The sequence below is a fragment of the Rhinoderma darwinii genome, chromosome 11 (genome assembly GCF_050947455.1).
Source record: "Rhinoderma darwinii isolate aRhiDar2 chromosome 11, aRhiDar2.hap1, whole genome shotgun sequence".
Lineage (NCBI taxonomy): Eukaryota > Metazoa > Chordata > Amphibia > Anura > Rhinodermatidae > Rhinoderma > Rhinoderma darwinii.
In genome coordinates, this window is record NC_134697.1 from 65902628 (window position 1) to 65915570 (window position 12943).

Below are 12943 nucleotides of genomic sequence, written 5' to 3' on the forward strand. Positions count from 1 at the left end.
ACGTAAAAGCTCCTCCTCGCATTATGCGAGGCGTCTTTGACGCCCGTAATCTTGAGCTGTTCTTCATTGAATTCAATGAAGAACGGCTCAAATTACGTTTCAAAGAAGTGCCCTGCACTTCTTTGCCGAGGCAGTCAATTTACGCTTTGTCGTTTGACAGCTGTCAAACGACGACGCGTAAATGACAGGTCGTCTGCACAATACGTCGGCAAACCCATTCAAATGAATGGGCAGATGTTTGCCGATGTATTGGAGCTCTATTTTCAGACGTAAAACGAGGCATAATACGCCTGAAAATAGGTTGTGTGAACCCAGCCTAATAATCAGTGGAGCCCCCAGCGATCAGAAAATCCATATCTTATTGTTACAACATTTAATTGACACTCCCACCCCCTAAATGTCCACACTCTTAGCGTCCAGCCATTGTGCTGTAATAATCTGTACGATGGACGCCATATTTTGGTCACGTGACCTCTTATATTTGTTAGGGTATGCTCACACGCTTAACAAAAAACGGCTGGAAATACAGAGCGGTTTTCAAGGGAAAACGTCCTCTGATTTTTAGCCGCATTTAAGCAACTTGCGTTTTTTACAGCTGTTTTTCTATTGAGTCAATGAAAAACGGCTCCAGAAACGACTCAAGAAGTGACACACACTTCTTTTTACGGGGAGTCTTTTTACATGCCGTTATTTGAAAATGAGGCGAAAAATAACGCCACGTCGGAACAGAACGCCGTATTTCCCATTGAAATCAATGGGCAGATGTTTGTAGGCGTTCTGCTTCCCATTTTTCAGCCGTTTTTTGGGGACGTTTACGGTCCGAAAAACGGCTTAAAATAGCCTGTGTGAACATACCCTTACAGTGCTCATGTGACTATCGTGCGACAGTGTACGCTGGTTTCCGTACCGTGTAGACTCCTTTTGTATGTATTGATACACAGGTAAATTGCATGTTAATCGGTAAGTCGCCTATTTTTATCAATTAAGACATTTCTGAGCGAAAACTTTAATCACCTGAAACTCTTTTTGTAGAGGAATTTTCTATGAAATGTGTGAAATGGTTTTTAAAGGAAAAAAATTGCTGTTTGGTTCACAAATATAAAGTTGGTGAGAAACATTTGCAATTATGCCCCAAAACGGGCGACATGTCATTGCTGCTGGCCCCGATGTGTGCTTTACGTCGCACTGACTGCCCCGCTGGCACTACATGCCGGGGCCGCGTAGTCTGCCATGAAATCACTGCAGCCTCTACGTCACTGACACAAACTTTCAATAAGGAAAGAATGCATTGAAATACAGACATAGCCCCGGGATGAGTCAGTGAGACAGCGGCCATGAATGAAGCACAACCCCCACCAACTCCCGGCCAGCTCGCAGCCGCACAGCCGCGCACAACGTTCCAGCAGTGACGTAACAGCGACGTGCCTGCGCTTCCAGAACGCAAGCAGCCTCGGGACGCGCATGCGTGTTCGGAGTACTTAACGTCACACACGTGCCCGAGCACCAGGGCGAACATTGGCCAGTGCCCGGTGTCCTGACAGTGCAGAGTCACTAGGACACCTCGGGTTATTCCATCGGGAGAGGCGGCATCAGCTGCAGCCGGAGATGGCTGCCCATTAGCCGCTGTATGTTTCCTCTGTAGCCTGTCTGATGTCTTACGTGAAGGAGGGATGTGAGTCAGACACAGGAAGAGGCTGAAGAGGCTAACGGGCACCGCCAGCCCAGAGGTAGGTCGGATGCGTCAGCTGTAGGGGCGGGGGGCTGCGGGGAGGGGCAAATGGTAATGATGGTGCGTCGCTCCCATCTCACCTTCACGACTGCTGACATGACTTGTGGTCGTCGGTTTTGCTGAGATTGTCACATCCTGATCCGACCATAAAAACCTATGTGTGATGTGGAGATCTGTCCATCAGCCCTGATCGTTTCACATTGATGCTGGATCTGATCGTTTCACATTGATGCTGGATCTGATCGTTTCACATTGATGCTGGATCTGATCGTTTCACATTGATGCTGGATCTGATCGTTTCACATTGATGCTGGATCTGATCGTTTTACATTGATGCTTGATCTGATCATTTATGACAAAATCGCAAGCGCTGCCATAAATAATGATTATCGACTTGGCTTGCCCGATATACGGTTCCATTAATGATCGCTGAGATCTGATCGTATTGGTACCTTCGATGCAACGCTCGTCGCCATCAGAGCAGATGATTGGTTATTCCATCAGTAAGATGTTTGCGTACGTTCAGCTTCATAGTGATGTCATGAAAGACACTTGAAGTCTCTGTGATGTCACATTGAACGTACCAGTCATCAAAGTACCACATTGTCATCTGGGTAAACGGAGGGGTTGGCAGCTCAACCGTAACGAAATGATGTTCCCTACTGGGCATAAGATTAGGACAAGGTGGCATGTGAGATGACCGGCCCCGCGCGCTTGTTTTCTCACTGACCGGTGCTGTCCACACTGATATATAGCAGCTCACCCACCGTACAGCTCTTCAGGACTGGACAATCCAATGAACCTGGAAATCTGCAGCTATAGACGTCAGGACTTATTGGCAGACCAGCCAAATAGTGATCCGCAGATAATGAAATGTAGTGCCGGTGACCCAACACGTCACAAGAGCCTCAAACGGGGCCCTTCACTTTACCATTACATTACCTTCTGCCAGGGGCAGAACAAGGGGTTGTCATGCATAGAGACTCCCCCCAACCATATATGTCACCTGCATTTGTTTTCAATATATTTTATCTTGCTCAGAACAGATTTGCAGAAGAAAAAAATTAAAACAATTTCAAAATAAATCTTCTAAGATCTGTTCTTGATTTTGGGAAAGTACATTGGGAAGGAATCAGACAACAAATGCATCCGTATATAGAAATAAGCCCAAACATGCACTATGTGTGTGTGTGTATATATATATATATATAATGCTCACACACATTTTTTTTGACGTGTCATGTATACACAAATTGTGAGGTGTCCCCATAACAGAGGGGTTGTCGTCTTGCTTTCAGATCACATTAGTAAGTGGTATAAAATAGGGTTGTCGCGATACCAGAATTTGGACTTCGATTCCGATACTTTGTGAAGTATATACCCTATCTTCGGGCGTTTTTGTCTTTGACCTCCCATTGACATCAATGGGAGGCATAAAAAGCGATATTCTCTGCTTTGTTTTTTCCCACGGTCGAAAAACGCAGCGGAAAACGAGGGAAACAGCGTGCAGGCAGGTCAAAATTCCTGAAGGGATTTTGAGGCAGATTTTTCTTCCTGCAAAAAAGGGCCCAATTCTGTTTTGTGGAACATTATAAATAATAAATAAACACAGAAAACATAAATTCTCTAAATATTTTCTCTCCAATATAAACATAAATATGTACAGTGTTTTCATATAAATACAATCCTGGTGATTTGTTTACATGCGGGCAGTCAATTGCAGGGCTCCGCGGTCATGTATTGTATTCCTGGCATGATGCAGGAACCTGATTCGTCGCCGGTATGATATACTGACAGCCACCAAACCTGTATACTGTTGGCAGCGCCGCAGAGAGCCGCCAATAAAGAATTACATTTTCTCCTCTTCTGCCAGAATTGCTTCTACTTGTAATAATCGTGCACTAGGGAATCGCCGTCTACGCAATTCCCTCATCTACAAGCAAGCGTTCCCAAAAGGTGAGCCTTTGCTTTAAGGGTGTGCAGTGGATATTTTTAGCCTTGTACTGTGTTTCCATGTGTATCTTTGCATCTCTCGCTTGGTGTATGGGTGTACTGTGTGCTATTTGTACAGTGTATTGGGTGGTGACTACTGATTAATTGAGGTTTGTTGTTCCTTTTTCCAAGCTCTTAGGCTTTATTCAGACGAACGGGAAAAACGTCCGTGCAACGCGCGTGATTTGCACGAACCTATATTAGTCTATGGGGCCGTGCAGACATGTCCGTGATTTTTACTCAGCGTGAGTCCGCTGAAAAAAAGTCACGACATGTCCGTTCTTTCGGCGTTTTGTGCGAATCACGCACCCATTGAAGTCAATGGCTGCGTGAAAACCATTTATGCCACACGGAAGCACTTCCGTGCGAACTGCGTGAATCGCGCAACAGCTGTCAAAACGATGAATGTAAACAGAAAAGCACCACGTGCTTACAAACATCCAAATGGAGTGTCATAATGATGGCGGCTGCGAGAAAAGCACGCAGCCGCGCATCATATGCTGATGCCCCATGGAGCTGTTAAGTGGTTTTTGCGTGCGCAAAAACGCCACGTTCGTGTGAATCCAGCCTTAATGGGAACTTATCATCAGTTTTTTTCAGAACTGCTGACAGTGATATAGGGGAGGGGGAGAGCATTTTAAACTTACCTGCCACCGAGGCGGGACTTGATGTGAAAGTACTTCTGCACTACATATTGCAAGCCCCGCCCCTCTGCTCTGAGTGACTGCTTTAGCGGTCTCCCGATTGGTTGCTAGAGCCATCACTCAGAGCAGAAAGTGGCACTTGCGAACGCCACGCTGGGGGAATTAAACATCGGTCTCTTGGTCATGCAAGTTGCATGACCGGGAAATAAAGTAAGTTTAAATTACCCTTCCCCTCTTCTATGTTACCCTCTCAGCAGTTTTAAGGCCTCTGCTGACAGGTTCCCTTTCAGGAAGCACTCCACTTTATTTTTTTATTGCACCCTCCATTTGTTGGTGTTTCAGCTGGGTGCTGTGTGCAAAAATATTTACCGATCCCCGCATCTTGTCTTTTTCGGGTCCAGCGCCGCTCATGTGATCTTCCCTCTGACTTGTCTGGAGTCACTGTGCTTTTGAAGAAACCGGGAGATAGGAGTGCATTGAGACCCTTACTTCCGGTTTTCTGAAAAGCAGAGATTCTAGACCAGGTCAGAATGAATATCACGTGAGCGGCGCTGGACCCGAAAAACAACAAGATGCGGGGACTGGCAAGTATTTCTGCACACAGCACCCCACTGAAATACCAATGTAGAAATGGAGGGTGCAATAAAAATAAATAAAGTGGAGTTCTTCTTTAAGTTACCTGTTGGTAATACTGGGGGTTAATTGTTTTTGTTTTATGAATTGTTCTATAAGGAAGAGTTGAGCTCTAAAATCTCTCCCACTACCTGTGTAAATTACACTTACACGGGTCCGAGGCGGTTGAGTCCCACTGTTTTTGTCATGTGCAGCTTCTTGGCCAGTCACACAATAAGTAAGGCCTCATGCTCACGACCGTATTTTTTCCCTCCCGTAAATACTGGCGTAAATACGGGTCTGGTGTTACACGTATTGAACCAGTTTTGCACCAGTATTTACGGACCCGTGCCTGTAAATACGGGCCCGGTGTCATCCGTATTTACGGGCACGTATTCTCTGCAAAACTGCACTAATCGGCAGCCACTTCTCTCTATCAGTGCAGGATAGAGAGAAGGGGCAGCTCTTTCCGAGGTAAAAGAAATTCATACTTACCCGGCCGTTGCCTTGGTGACGTGTCCCTCTCTTGACATCCAGCCCGATATCCCTGGATGACGCGGCAGTCCATGTGACCGCTGCAGCATGTGATTGGCCTGGGATTGGCTGCAGCGGTCACATGGGCTGAAACGTCATCCAGGGATGTTGGGCCGGATGTCGAGAGGGATGCGTCACCAAGGCAACGGCCCTGAGGCCGGACTGGAGGAAGAAGCAGGAAGTTCTCGGTAAGTATGAACGTCCTTTTTTTTTTTTACAGGTTGCTCTATATTGTGATCGTAATTCACTGTCCAGGGTGCTGAAACGGTTACTGCCGATCAGTTAACTCTTTCAGCACCCTGGACAGTGACTATTTACTGACGTCGCCTAGCAACGCTGCCGTAATGACGGGTGCACACATGTAGCCACCCGTCATTGCGGGAGCTCCATAGACTTCTATGGGCTGCCCGTGCCGTTATTACGGCCTGAAATAGGACATGTTCTATCTTTTTCAACGGCACGGGCACCTTCCCGTTAAAAAAACGGGAAGGTACCCGTGGCCAATAGAAGTCTATGAGCCCGTTATTACGGTTCGTAATTACGACCCGTAATAATGGGAGTTTTTACAGTCGTGTGCATGTGGCCTAAGAGTTGCTCATTTGTCCTGTGATTGGCTAGTAAAATAAAGTAATCCTATAAGTCTAAATTACATTGGGGCTCTGATGTCACCTATAAACCACGCTATTATTGTCCATGGGCTATGTCTGATATTGCGGCTCAGACAGACACTGTTTTGAAACCCCGTACAGCTCTTTTAAGAGGTAGTAGAAAGAGGTGATATACAAGTTATAGCTTATGGGCTCGTCTACACGCTGCAGAATTGCTGCGTTTTTTTCTGTCTGGAATTGAAGACGGAAAAAACGCAGCAGAATACAGTAGCAGCATAGTGGATGAGACTTAACAAATCGCATCCACACACTACGTAAAAATTCCATGCAGAATTTGACCTGCGGTGTGTAATATTCGGACCGCAGCATGTTAATTCCTGCTGTGGAAAGTGGTCAGAATTGCTTCGTTTTTCAGAGGAGATGTCCCCATCTACTTGCACTGTGAAAAACGCAGCAAAATACGCACCATTTTCTGACGTAAAAAATGCAGGAAATTGTGCATTTGTGCCGCAGCAGAATGTCTGCTATTTTCAACGGAATTGCTGTAGAAATTTTTTGCAACAATTCTATTTTGTGTGGACAAGCCCTATTAGTTTTACAAAAAATCCTGGCTTAGTAGTAAGCCAAGCCCAATTTTCCCCCCACTTAGCTCTAAATACCTCTAAATTTTGGCTCAAATGGTAAATTAATGTCATAAAGTAGATTGAATACTATTTTGGAGTAAAATGCACACAAAACAAGGTGCAAATATATTAATAAATGTGGACCAGAGTCTACAAACTGATAACAGAAAGCACAGTTATAAGTGTTTTAGCCTTTGTGTTCGGTTTTTTTTTTTTTTGTAAATTGGCAATTTTGAGTAATTGAACGTGCCTACAAAATTAAAATTAGTCCTTCTCAATGAATTAGAATATCATCAAAAAGTAAATTTATTTCAGTAAGGCCTCATTTACACGAGCGTAATATACGCGCGTGCTTTTCACGCGTGTCGTACGCACCTATATTACTCTATGGGGCAGTGTAGACGATGCGTGAATTTTGCGCAGCGCGAGTGCGTTGCGTAAAACTCACGACATGTTCTATAATCGTGCGTTTTTCGCGCATCACGCACCCATTGAAGTCAATGGGTGCGTGAAAACCACGCATGCCGCACGGAAGCACTTCCGTGCGGACTGCGTGATTCGCGCAAGAGCTGTCAAAAGGATGAATGTAAACAGAAAAGCACCACGTATTTTTCTGTTTACAAACATCAAAACGGAGTGTCAAATTAGAGATGAGCGCACCGAACTTCACCGGGTTCGGCCGAACTCGTTTTGACCGAACCCAGCAAAAAATGTTCCGGTACGCGACGGCAGGAGACAGTCACTGTCCACAGTGCTGAAAGAGTTAAACTGGTTCAGCACCATGGACAGTGACTTCCGATCACAATATACATGAACGTGTAAAAAAAAAAAGAAGTTCTGACTTACCGAGAACTCCCGGCTTCTTCCTCCAGTCTGACCTCCCGGGATGACAATTCAGTCCAAGTGACCGCTGCAGCCAATCACAGGCCAAGCACAGCCTGCAGCCAATCACAGGCTGCAGCGGTCTCATGGACTGCCGCGTCATGCTGGGAGGTGGGGCCGGATGACAAGAGAGGGACGCGTCACCAAGGCAACGGCCGGGAGACCGGACTGGAGGAAGCAGGAAGTTCATGGTAAGTATGAACGTCTTTTTTTGATTCACAGGTTGGTGTATATTGTGATCGGAACTCACTGTCGAGGGTGCTGAAAGTTACTGCCGATCAGTTGGCTCTTTCAGCACCTTGGACAGTGACGGGCGTCGACTAGCCTCATCTCTATGATGGCGGCTGCGCGAAAATCACACAGCCGCGCATCATACACGGATGACACACGGAGCTGTCAAATGCCTTTTGCGCGCGCAAAACGCAGCGTTTTTTGCGTGCGCAAAATGCACACGCTCGTGTAAATCAGGCCTAATTCAATTAAAAAAGTGAAACTCCTATATTATATAGATTCAGTACACACAGAGTGATCCATTTCCAGCATTTTTTTTTCTTTTAATGTTGATTATGGTAACAGTTAATGAAAAGCCGAAATTTTGTGTATTAGAATATTATATAAACCCAATTTCAAAACTGATTTTTAATACCGAAATGTCCTACTGAAAAGTATATACAGTATATGCCCTCAATACTTGGTCAGGGCTCCGACTCTGCATGAATTACTGCATCAGTGCGGCGTGGCATGGAGGCGATCAGCCTGTGGCACTGCTGAGGTTAGAAAAAAGGTAGAAATTGAATCCAGCGCTGAGTCCTTTTGGGTCTATTAAAATAGGAAGCTTCTTCCAAGTTTTATTAACAAAGAGCCATGACTAAGGACGCAGTTGGCGTCAGAAACGCGTAGGCACCGCTCACACTGCTAAATCCCTTTATTGTACCCTGGGAATACCCGTACCCACCGTATTTGTTGTTTTAACCTCTTTGTTAATAAAACTTGGAAGAAGCTTCCTATTTTAATAGACCCAAAAGGACTCAGCGCTGGATTCAATTTCTACCTTTTTTCTATGTTCATACGTGTACCGAAACGAGGACCCGTGCTCGAATGATACGACACATCTGTGATAAGGTGAGCTGGAGTTACCCTCCCACTGTTTCTAGCACTGCTGAGGTGTTATCAATGCGGCGTGGCATGGAGGCAATCAGCCTGTGGCACTGCTGAGGTATTTTCAATGCGGCGTGTCATGGAGGCGATCAGCCTGTGGCACTGCTGAGGTGTAATACAAGCCCAGGTTGCTTTGATATCGGCCTTCAGCTCGTCTGCATTGTTGGGTCTGGTGTCTCATCTTCCTCTTGACAATACCCCATAGATTCTCTATAGTATATTTATCAAGTCCAGGGTCAATGCAGCCGTCTAGCAGGAAATTTTCGAGAACTTCATGCTTCCCTCTGCTGACAAGCTTTATGGAGATGCGGACTTCATTTTCCATCAGGACTTGGCACCTGCCCAAACTGCCAAAAGTACCAATACTTGGTTTAATGTCAAAACAACGGAACCCGTTCATAACGGGGACAAACGGAATACATTAGCCAAGTTTCCGTCACCATTGAGATCAACGGTGATGCAAAAGGAAGCTAAGGTTTCCGTTTGCCTTTCCGTTGAGGGGTTAACCCTGACTGAAAACTCAGATGGAACCCTTCAACGGAAGGGCAACACTGATATGAACAGGTCCTAAGACTTCTATAGAAAAGCATTAAAGGATTTGTCTCACGAAGATAGACCCTTTTTAATTGGTAGCCGTGTCCCCAACATTTCCCCGGTAACCGCATTACATGTAATGCATGGGTTGGTCGAGTTTGCCAGATTGGCTCTTCATTCTGGAACATAGAGGGGGCTCTTTGTCCACACATTTTTAAACTTGAGTGTAAGGCTGGGTTCACACGAGCATGTTCCGTCCGTAAAGGGCGGAACGTATTTCGGCCGCAAGTCCCGGACCGAACACTCTGCAGGGAGCCGTGCTCCTAGCATCATAGTTATGTACGATGTTAGTACATCATGTTTTCAGTACGGGACAGTAGTTCCACGGAGAGGCAGGGACTCCTAGCGTCGTACATAACTATGATGCTAGGAGCCTGGCTCCCGGCAGTGTGTTCGGTCCGGGACATGCGGCCGAAATACATTCTGTCCTTTACGGACGTAATGTGCTCGTGTGAACCCAGCCTAAGTGCCCCCTTCTTGTCCTGCTAGGATGGATACATTGATTCCTGACTGCATTTATACAGAACTTCTTCTTTGCTTACAGAACAGTATTATTTTTATCAATATATTACAATGCATTTGGAAAGTCTTCAGACACTTTGAATTTTTTCACATTTTATGTGCTAAAATAAATTCCAGCATTCTGCACTCAATACCCCATAAGGACAAAGTGAAACAGAATGTTAGTAATCTTTACTAAATTGTTGAAAAGGAAAAATTTTAATATTGCATTGACATAAATATTCAGACCCTTTAGGCCCCATGCACGCTTCAGTTTTTTCCTTCAGGGTGCTATCCGTTTTTGTCACTGATAGCACCCTGAACCCATTCATTTCAATGGAGCCATGCACACTACAGTTTTCTTGACGGTCCGTTGCTCCGTTCCGATCCAAAGTAGAGCATGTCCTACTTTGGTCCGGGATTCTGTGACCGTGAGGCCCATGCAAGTCAATGGGGCCGTCAAAAAAACTGAAGGCACACGGAAGGCATCCGTGTGCCGTCCGTGTGTGACGGAGCCGTTGCCTAGCAACCGCCGAGTGGGCAGAAAAACATTAGAAAAATATTACACTAATCGGCAGCCACTTGTCTCTATCAATAACTGATAGAGAAAAGAGGCTGCTGATTGGCTGCAGAGGCCGCTGCTGCCTGTGATTGGCTGCAGAGGCGGTCACGTGGGATGAAGCGTCATCCCTGGAGGCCGTCCTTCTGACATCATCCTGACGTGCGTGACCGCCACTACAGCCTGTGATTGGCTGCAGCGGCGACATGGATTGAACGTCATCGCTGGAGGCCGGACAGGAGGAATGTAAGTATGAACTTATTTTTTTTATTACATTAAAATTGTATTTTCCGAGCGCCGAGCATGGTACTGTCCAGGGTGCTGAAAGAGTTACCGCCGATCAGTGCAGCACATTAACTCTTTCAGCACCCTGGACAGTACCATGCTCGGCACACGGAAACGGAAACACGGGATTGCACACAGCCGACAAAACGGACACACGGATCCGTCAAAAACGGCCTTGAAAACCGTGTCGGAAGTGTGCACGAGGCCTTACAGTTGAAGCACCTTTTGGCAGTGATAACAGCTCCCGGTCTTCTTGGGGATGATGCCACATGGTTTGCCCTCCTGGATTTCGGAATTTTCTGCCATTCTTCTCTGCAGATCCTCTTAAGGCTGGATTCACACGACCATGTTACGTCCGTAAAGGACGAAACGTATTTCGGCCGGAAGTCCCGGACCGAACACAGTGCAGGGAGCCGGGCTCCTAGCATCATAGTCATGTACGATGCTAGGAGTCCCTGCCTCGCTTCAGGACAACTGTCCCGTACTGAACTGAAAACATGATTACAGTACGGGACAGTTGTCCCGCAGCGAGGCAGGGACTCCCGGATTAGCGGACGAAATACGTTCTGTCCATTACGGACGTAACATGGTCGTGTGAATCCAGCCTAAGCCTCAAGTTCTGTCAGGTTGGATGGAGACGGTCGGTGGACAGCAATTTTCAGGTTTCTCCAGAGATGTTCGATTTGAGTTCAAGTCAGGGCTCCGGCTGGGCCACTCAAGGACGTTCACATAGTTGTCCCTCAGCCACTCCTGTGTTGTCTTGGCTGTGTGTTTAGGGTCATTGTCTTGTTGGAAGGTGAACAGCACTCTGGATCAGGTTTTCATTAAGAATATTTCTGTACTTTGCTCCATTCATCTTTCTTTCAACCCTAACCAGGTTTGTCTTTCCAAATCATGTCCAATGAAATGAATTTACCACAGGTGGACTCCAGTCAAGGTGTAGAGTGACATTTTAAAGATGATCCATAGAAATGGGAGGTGCCCAGAGCTAAATTTCAAGTGTCATAGTAAAGGGTCTGAATACATGCAAAGTTTGAGTTTTTAATAAATTTCCAAAAATTTCTAAAATTGTCATTATGAGGTATTAAGTGCAGAATGATAGGGGAAACTTTTATTTTAGCACAAGGCCTAAACGTAACAAAATTTGAAAAAAGTCAAAGGATCTGAAGTCTTTCCGAAGGCACTGTATATAGGCATGATCAGGCAAGAGCTACATATGGACACTCACCATACGCAAAAATTTCACTGCAGACGGCATGCATTACTTTGGTTTGTCCTAGCTCATATATTTTGGAGAAAAAAGGTTAACTGTGTGTTACGGTGTAGTTGATGCATTTACTCTTGCTGCAGTTGTGGTTAGTGTGACATTCAAACTTCTTATAGTGCCCCTAACCTAAGTTTTATGTACCTCTGTCTGTTTAATGCAGGAAAGAGCAAACATTGTTCTGACTTTAACACTAGGGATAGGCAATATGGCCAAAAAAAGTAAATAGAGGACAGAGCGAGATGTTGTATATGAGACATCCTCTCTGTATATTAAACAAGCTTAATCTCTGTCTAATATACCGAGAGAGGCCGAGAGAGACTCCTGTACAGACAGGAGAAACACTGTCTGTTATATAGAGAGAGGCTGTCTGTTGAACTGACGGAGGCTGTCTGTTGAACTGACGGAGGCGGTCTGTTGAACTGACGGAGGCGGTCTGTTGAACTGACGGAGGCCGTCTCATATACAGTGTCTCTCTCTCATCCTTTGTCTGTCTCTCTGTCTCCCGCTCCCTCTCCCAGCCCTTGTGTGTGTTGCTCTTGCCTTTTTCCTCATGACATGGTGGGCGGGGTTTAGCAGCAATACATGTTCTCCGCGGTGAGGTGGGCAGGCGGGTCTGCGCAGGATTGTGAAGATGTCGGGAACACAGCCCTGGGAGAATCTGATGCCTAACAGGTTGGGGGTCTGGGAGATGAATACGTTTCGAGGGCCTGCTGGACTTGTTGCTCTTCCTCTCCTTATGATACAGTGACTCTTTTTTTCTTGCAGGGCCCGCCATATTGAGAAGCCATTACCGTGGGGGTGGGGCTAATATCGATTTCACGAATCTGATCACAATCGTGCTCACTGATATGGTGAATTAATCGATTTGACTTGATTAATCGGCCAGCCCTATATAAGAATTACTTTCCTTTTGCAACTTATTTCTTTTGCCCTTCACTTTTAGGGGAGAGTTCTA

The 12943-nt window shown here is 45.9% G+C and overlaps 1 protein-coding gene across 6 annotated transcripts in view; it reads left to right on the top strand.

The window, feature by feature from the left end:
• Positions 1 to 1430: 1430 nt before the first annotated feature.
• Positions 1431 to 12943, top strand: part of CCSER2 (coiled-coil serine rich protein 2) — a 157833-nt gene continuing 146320 nt past the window's right edge. For 2 of the 6 annotated variants that reach the window (XM_075841699.1, XM_075841698.1), the window contains exon 1: positions 1440 to 1727. The gene's annotated coding sequence lies outside the window, so the exon portion shown is untranslated. Of the gene's footprint in view, positions 1728 to 3602; positions 3686 to 12943 lie in introns of all 6 variants that reach the window. The other 4 variants (XM_075841700.1, XM_075841702.1, XM_075841704.1 and 1 more) reach the window with 4 other exon arrangements.